The sequence below is a fragment of the Gekko japonicus genome, unplaced genomic scaffold, assembly GCF_001447785.1.
Source record: "Gekko japonicus isolate JY-2015 unplaced genomic scaffold, Gekko_japonicus_V1.1 scaffold340, whole genome shotgun sequence".
NCBI lineage: Eukaryota > Metazoa > Chordata > Lepidosauria > Squamata > Gekkonidae > Gekko > Gekko japonicus.
The window spans coordinates 771892-780500 of record NW_015161961.1 but is presented as its reverse complement, the minus strand read 5'-3'; positions in this window follow the sequence as shown (position 1 = coordinate 780500).

Sequence of the window (8609 nt, the reverse complement as noted above, 5' to 3'; positions counted from 1 at the left end):
AGGAGGAGGAGGAGGAGGAGGAGGAGGAGGAGGAGATTGGATTTATACCCCACCCTTCACTACCCAAAGGTGTCTCAGAGCAGCATACAAACTCCTTTTCCTTCCCCTCCCCACAACAGACACCCTGTGAGGTAGGTGGGGCTGAGAGAGCTCTTGATAGAAACTGCTCTTTTTCAAGAACAGCTGTTATCAGAACTATGGCTTGCCCAAGGTTATCCAGCCAGGTGCAAGTGAAGGAGTGGGGAATCAAACCCGGTTCTCCCAGATTACAGTCCACACACTTAACCACTACACCAAACTGGTCAAATCGCTTGCTCACAACTTTAATGCCAGTAGCTCACAAAGTAGAATTTTTGCTCACAAGACTCCACAGCTTAGAGGGAGCATTGCCTGTGATGTAGTTGGAGCTGAGAGAGCTCTTTCAAGAACTGCTCCTGAGAGAACAGCTCTAAAAGAACTTGTAACTGACCCAAGGTCACATCAGCAGCTGGATCTTCCAGATTAGAGTCTGTGCTCCGAACCACTACACCAAACTGGCTCTTTTAGTGACCATCTATCTCATGGGTCCCCAAAATTTTCAACCCTGTGTGCTGCTTTGGAATTATGACACAGAGTGGTGGGCACAACTACGAAATGGCTGCTGCACAAGGTGGAGCCAACCACAAAATGTCAGGGAACGAGGTCACGCATAACTCTAATAGTAGCTCCTCACATTTTAGGCAGAAGCTCTATTTAACAGAATGCCTTTGAATACAAACCCACACAGTAACACGATGAAGATCCTTATGATATGGTACAGCTGTTACAGAAGAAACTTCTTTAAAAATGTGCACAACCAATCAGCTTTCCAATGGTCAATCAGAAGCCATGCTGAGCAAAAGGCCCACCTGGCCCTGCCCACTTTCTAAAAGCACTTGGCAAGTACCAGTAATAGTGTTGGTGCCAATTCGTGCTCTGTTGGGGACCCCTGATCTATCTGATGTTGTGTGCTCTGACCTACAAATGCTGATGTCCAATGTTGTATTTGTGTAGGCTGGTTTCTGAATGGGCCAAGCTAGTCTGATCTCGTCAGATATAAGAAGCTAAGTAGGGTGGCCCTGTTTAGTATTTGGATGGGAGACCACCTAGGAATACCAGAATCAGTACGCAGAGGCAGGCAATGGCAAACAACTTCTGAAAATCTATTGCCTTGAGAAACCCTAAGTTGGCTGCAACTTGACAGCAAAAAAGAAAAAAGGCTGGGGTCTAAATCCTCCCTATCCCCCATGTATTGGCTGAAAGTACTTGTGCACCTTGCATCTTACAGGGTGTCCCTCACTGGATACCAAAAATAAAAAGGGCCCTGTGACCTTGGAGAGGGCTTTCAAGGTAACCAGGGGCTGGTGCTGGAGATGGGAGTTGGAAACATATTATCTATGAGCAGAACACTGCCTGTGATACTTTGGATCCCATGCATGTTGTTTGATAGATGATCGCAAGACACTTCAGAGGCCATGGATCAGTTCAGATGTTGGACAGAATGAGACAGAAATACTGTTCCCATTGGGAGAAAATGGCGGAGATGGGAAATATGTATACAACTCTGAGGTCCTTGGAGGCTGGGCGGCTATGGAGACAGATAGAAAGATGAATGATGGAAGTAGATAAGCTGAAAATATTTGAAGTTGAGTAGAAAAGATGGGTGGCTTTTTGATGTTGCTGTGGAATATAAATTTTGTTTGCTGGATCAATAGAGTTGATATCACAAATCTTTAAATAGTACCCAATATTCTTTAACACTGCTCCATATTACAAAGATCAGCAGTTTATCACCAGATACATAGTTCGTAGCAGGGCTTTTAAAGGATAACATGGGCACATTTTTCCCTAAACACACTTGCATGAGAAGGAGCTGCAAATTTGTAAGTCATATTTATAGCTATAAATAAAATTGTTGCAAGTGAGAACCAAGTGACACAACAGTAGTGATCATTTCCACAGAGGTACATTAGAAGTCTGCTGTCTAGAAATTCCTTTAGAGCCTGGAATATTATGTAGTTTATTGGTGTAAAAAGAAATGACATCAAATGTGACAAGGATAGTGTTATCAAATTGATGCTGCTTATTCAAGGATTCAGTCTTAAGAAGGAAGCCGTTGGTGTCTTTGATATGCAATCTTGTATTTGCTTTTGTAAGTCATTATACCAAGATAACCTTTCTGAAGCTGTGTTGTTACCTGAGACAATGAGACTTCCTGCACTGTAATTTATATGGATCTGAGGTAACAGGCAAAACCTTCCAGGCATGAGATTTGAGTTGATTCGAAAATCAGCAATTTCATTCCTGAGTAATTTTCTGTTTTCTTGTACGGTTTTTCAAATGAGATCAGCGGTGATGTCTTGATTGAGGAGTTTGTTTTGTTTATTGCATTTGCCTTCTGTTTTTCTTCCATCATGGAACTCAAGGCACCATACAACAGACATGCTTAGCTTCAGCAACGCAGTTATATCACATACCCTCCATCCATACCCAACCTCATCACTGTCAGCTTGAGCCTTCAGATATTAGTCTGCACCACACCAGTGCAACCTGAATCAGTTGGTGTAATGGGAATGCCTGTTCTCACCCCGTGATTTCTGTAGGACTGTATAGTACAAACCCACTACTGATGCTCTGCTTTCTGCCCCCTACCTGTGGCTACAAAGCTTCTGACTCTAAAGGGGAGGTTCACAGTACTTTGTTCCTCTTCCTTTTTCACAGGCTTCTGTTGTGCTGCCAGAAACCTCCTCACTGACCCTTATAAAGCCACTTAGGGGTGTGCAATGGGGGAGGGTTGGTGTGAGTTTTTTTGGTTCAGGTCTATTGGACCCCTCCAAAATTTTGAATTTTCAAAAAATCTGAGATCCCAATACCAGTAAAGTATTTGAATCCAGGATTTTTTTGAAATCTGGATTCTTTTCAGGTCCAATAGACCCGAGAAGAAGAAAAAGAGGGGGGGGGACACGGCAGCAGCTGAGTGGCAGGAGCAGATTGCTCCCACTGCCCAGCTGTTTTGGGCTTTCTTCTGCAGTCCATTTAAATGTGCCCTGTTTAAAGGGACTGCAGAAGAAAGCCTGAAAAACAGCTGAGCGGCTGAAATGATTCACTCCTGCTGCTCAGCTATTTTTTGCAGGTTTGCTGGTTTTTCCAGTAATTTCTAAATATTTCCAAAGATTTTTTTTTCCAGGGATTTTTTTTGGTTTTCCTGAAAAATCCCAGATACCTTTGGGATATCGAAATATACCCCCCCCAAAATACTGATAAGGTATTTTTCAGGTATATTTTTGGATCAGGTAGCTCCAAATGCACACCCCTAAAGACCAGAACAGCAAGCTGTGCAGGTCTCATCAGCTTCCCCAGACACTCACAGGAGAAGGAGGTCTTGCAAGATTGGGGATGATATTGGCCACACTCATGGCTAGGGCTGCCAAGCCCCGTCAGGATGGAGAATCCTCTGCCTGAACTCACATTGCTGTAAAAATGTAAAAACGCACAGGCATCACAAGCATGATGACACCACTTCCAGTGAACAATCAGAAGCAACAGTGATAACTCTAGGAATCATCAGAAGCTCTGGTTTTACCATAGACTTTCTGGCAATTCCTAGAGCTACTGCCATAGCTTCTGGGGTTTTCCTGGAAGTTGCATCATACTTGAACACAACTGACCTCACCATGTCCCTGCCCCCAAGTCTCCTGCTACTTGTGGTCCTTTACCATTCCCCACCACACTTTGGCTTCATGGGGCCATTGATGGCTGCTTGTGGCTACAACATTGCGGCTTTCAAAGGACCCAAACCCTGTCACAGCTGTCCAAGTGGAGTTTGTCCTTAGGGTTGCTAGCCATAGGCTCCCAACCAGCAGGAAAGTGAAGAGGGCAGGGATGGGGGGAAATGCCATGTGAGCAGGATGCTCTAGGATTTGCCCAAATTCTATAGTAAAACTAAAGAGTTTTGTCTGAATCCCAGAGCATCACATTAATGATGTGACATCACTTCAGGTTATTCGCTGGAAGTGGTTTGCTGTCAGTGCAATGCTGATTTTTGTGCCATTGCTTCTCTTTCTGCAGTGGGCAGAGATAAGGAAGGTCATGAGGTCTCCCATGGAGGAGACCTGGTCTGTCTGTTCATCCTGGATGTTCTAGACCCATTGTTCAAGTCCAGGAGAGGTCATGATCCCAGGCAATTTCTTCGTGTTATTCTTCCTTATAAAAACTTGTGGGTGAAGGGATATGGTTACTTGATGATTCTGGTAATAGCAGTAAAGTTTCTAAAACAGGTTTTCTGTTGATGCTTCCATCAAGGAAGGCACAATCAATAGTGCTGCTTCTTGCCTATAAGGACCAGAGTACTCGAAGGGACCAGAGTACTTGAAGGATCTCCTCATCCCTTACTGTACAGTCTGCCTGTTAAGATCTTCTTCCTAGGCCCTTTCCTCTGTGCCACCACTTGCAGAGGTCAGCTGGAATGTACTCTTCCCTAAGGGTCATGATGCCTATTTTTATCACAGTGGCTCATTGTTATGTCTTGTTTTTATTGCCTTTTATGACTTGTTAATATTGATAGTTCTTATATTGCTTTTGTATGCTTTTATTGTATTTTTAACCATGAGAACCATCTTAAACAAATCTCTGGACAAGTGGCACATAGCTTTGGTAAATAAATAGATTATTATTGTCTTCTGTCTAAAGCTTTGGAGATAGGAATTAACAAGGATCCTTATAGTACATTATCTTCTCCCAGTGTTTGGCAAACGTTCAGTCCTGTATAGTTTGATTTCACTCTTTCATTTGTTTCTTTATTAAAATATTTATAATTCACTATTCCTCTTGGTTTAAGGCGGCTTACAATAATTATTAGAACATCCCCAGCTAAAAGCAAAGATAAAATAATGAGCCACAAATCCCTGCCCCCTCCCCACCTTAAAAGATGGCTACCATTCAAACGGTAGGGTTGCCATGTCCCCCCTGACCACCAGTGGATGGTGGTGGGGTATAGGGTTGCCAGATCCAGGTTGGAAAACTTCAGGTGCATCCATCTTGGGCTGTGGTCACACACACTAAAATAATCCACTTTCAATCTACTTTCAGTGCACCTTCCAACTGGATTTTATTGTGTGAACTGGCAAAATCCAGCTGGAAAGTGTATTGAAAGTGGATTATTTAGTGTGTGTGACCACAGCCCAAGATGGACGCATCCGAAGTTATCTGCATACTGGTGACACTCAACCCCAAAGCTCTACACCAGGGGTGTCAAACTCATTTGTTATGAGGGCCAGATCTGAAATAAATGGGACTTTGTTGGGCCGGGACATGTGTGTCATAAAATGTAATGCCAGGTAGCAGAGATATAACCTTTATAAAAGACACAGGCTTTACTTAAAATACAAACATGATTAAAACAGTAACACTCTTGGAGATATTTTGTTTGTTTAACAGTCTTGGATAACTCACAGCTCCCAAACCTTATCTCCCCTCCCCTTAAAATATGCCTGCCTAAAAGGAAAGGTGGGGGAATAGTGGGAGGTCAGTTGCGTTCAAGTATGATGCAACTTCCTGGAAAACCCCAGAAGCTACGGCAGTAGCTCTAGGAATTGCCAGAAAATCTATGGTAAAACCACCAAAGGGCTACACCCTTAATACCAACTCCATATTCAAACCAGTAAATAGGAATGGAGTGGTCAACTGTATCAAAGGCTGTCACTGATCAACTTTAGATGAAGATTGTCTCAGTGCTGAACCCAGTCCTGAAGCCAGACTGAAATGGATCAAGGGCAGATTTGTCGCTCAGGAAACCCTGGAGCTGCTCTGCCTTCAAATATTTGTCCTTCAGGAAATTTCTCATTCAGGAAACCCAGGAGCTGCACTGCCACCACACACTTCATTACTTTCCCTAGAAAAGGTAAATTGGAGACTGGCCTGTAATTGACCACCTCATCCCTAGCCAATGAATTTTTTTTTTTTAGGTGAGGTCTAATAACTTCCTCCTTCAAATGTCTATGGAGAACCCCCTCAATTAGGGAGGAATTGATGGTTCTCAGTGACGGCTCCAATACCTTTTCCTGGCAAGATTTTAAAAGCCATGATGGGCATGGATCCAGAGCACAGATGGTGGCCCTCACACTTCCAAGGACCCTGTCAGCATTTATAAGCAGCATCAGTCTGTAACTATCCATAACAAAAGGACAAGCAGGTGCTTTTGATACTCCAGGTACTGGATCTGCCCTCAACTTGGCCTCCAAATTGAAATGGATAAGATTTAGTCAGCAAAGAACCTTGCAAAAATATCATAGCTGAGGGACAAATTTTCATTGCCTAAGGGCTGGACTTAGACATTATCAAGTCACACACCCCTTTGAACAATTGAGCTGGACAAGAGTTTGCTGAAGCAATGGTGATGACAGACAAGAAACTCCTCTTCATTGACATCACTGCTGCCTCATAGGCCCGTAAATGGGCTTTATGACATGCTCTGTCTGATTCATAGGGAATCTTCCATGAACCTCGCTCTTATCATCTTCTAGTCCACTTCATGTAGCCCAGCTCCCTGGTAAACCATGGAGCTCAGGGTCTCACAAAATGTGGAAGAGGATGCCAAGGAGCAATTCTGTGGCCCCAGTCAGCCCACCATTCCATGCAGCTACAAGGGCCTCCACAGAGTCACCATGGAAGCTCTCAAAATATCTCAGAGCCACCCAGATACCAGCAGGATCCATGAATCTTTGAGGACAGACCATCTGAAGCAGTCTACTGCCCTTGCAGGAAGGAAGGGGCAAATACCTTCAGAAAATAGTGATCTGACCATTATAGGGGCCAAACCTCCAGCTCCCTAATCAGATCACCTGGCAACCTGCCTGGTGCAAAAAATAATAATCCAGGATATGAAGCCATCTGGCCCCTTTAAACAGTCCCAGGGTGCCGCTTGCACAGCCAAGACCCATGGGGACAATCAAGCAGCAAGTTGAAGAGATGTCAGCAGAAAATGTGCCCCACCCTCTTTGGGGTTTGCCTCCCTCCCAAAAGCTCAGAAGGCATCAATGGGTGGGCATGCCCTTAGGGCAGCCATTTAAAAGGAGTCCTCAGCAGGGCCAAGGGGGATGTGCTTGAAGTCTGGGAGGGGCCTGGGAAAGAAGCAGGAGGACGAATGAGGGACTGGCAGCCCCCTCCCCTTTCTGATTTAAGGCCACTGGGAGCTGGTGGGCAGGACATGGAAGGTCATGTCATCCCAGGAGCCATATCCAATGGGTCCTGAGGTATTTTCATTCTACCAGTACTCCAAGAAGCTCAGGTTCCCTTCTGTGGTTCCCTTCATCATTTTCATCCTCATAACAATCCTGTGAGGTAGGCTAGCTGAGTGAGGGTGACTGGCTCAAGGTGCGCTTTGTAACCTGAGTAGAAATTTGAACATGGGGTCCTTATAATCCTGGTGTAACATTCCTAATTCTACAACACACTGGTTCTGGGTAGAAGTTGAGAGCTAGTATGGGGTAGTGGTTGGACTAGATTAACCCACACTCAAATCCCTACTCTTCTGTGAAGCTCCTTGGACATTCTGAAATGCCATCGCTGTCTCCTATCCTATCTTAACTCACAACATTGTGTGAGAAGAAGTAGAGGGAAACACTGCACTGACCTGCTTATAGAAAAGGCAGGATAAAAATCAAATCATCTTGTTTATGTATAGGAGATTTGTGAGATAGTATTATCCTGGTTCTTAAGTACATTTTGTGGTGTAGTCATTTTCTGACATGAAGAAAATGTTTCTCTGTAAATGGATCCATGTGATATCATTTTCAGCGGGAAGAGAGGGAAATGATGTGCTAGAAAGTATCTTTTCAGGTTTTTTTCCCCTTTTGATTCCACAGATGTCAAATGTTATTTGTTTTCTTAGGTTCGTTTAATGCAGAAGATGCTCATAGCCATTAATACTCAGATGGGTTTTTTAATTCTTTTGGAGAATTTATTTTAGTGTCCTCACCTTTAGGAGAGTCTACTTAATTATTAGAGATACAAAGATACATGTTTTAAAATGTCTGTTTCTGTACCAATTAAAATAAACCAAAATATCTGCTGGAGTTGATAACAGATTTTAAATTTGGACATTTAGGGATAATATGCAGAGTTCTGTATATTTTAAAGTGTTCTATAATAAGCTGACACTTCATAAATACTTCTTGTAAAAATATGGCATATCTTAGGTGGATGTGGCTGCTGTTATTAATGGTGATGTCTTGAATGGTGATGTCTTGGCCTGCTGGATCTGAGAAGGACAAAGTTTAATCTGAATGGATGATCTGGGAAAAAAGCAATACAGAAAAAAGCTGACTTCTGTTGAGTCAGATGCTTGGTCCATCAAGGCTAGTATGGTCTACTCTGGGTGCATTCAGACAGGGCATTTGCAACGGTATAGGTGCCAGTTGGAATCGGTGTACTTACCGGCATTCACATGGCGAACATCTGCCTTCCGTCCCTAACCGTTGCAAAGAGCTTTAAACCGTTGTATTCTGCCACTAGGTCCCCAAGTGGTGGTATCCTGACTGCAATGGTTGTAATCGCTTTACCCCCCCCCCCCCCGCCCGATCGCTCCGCCACGT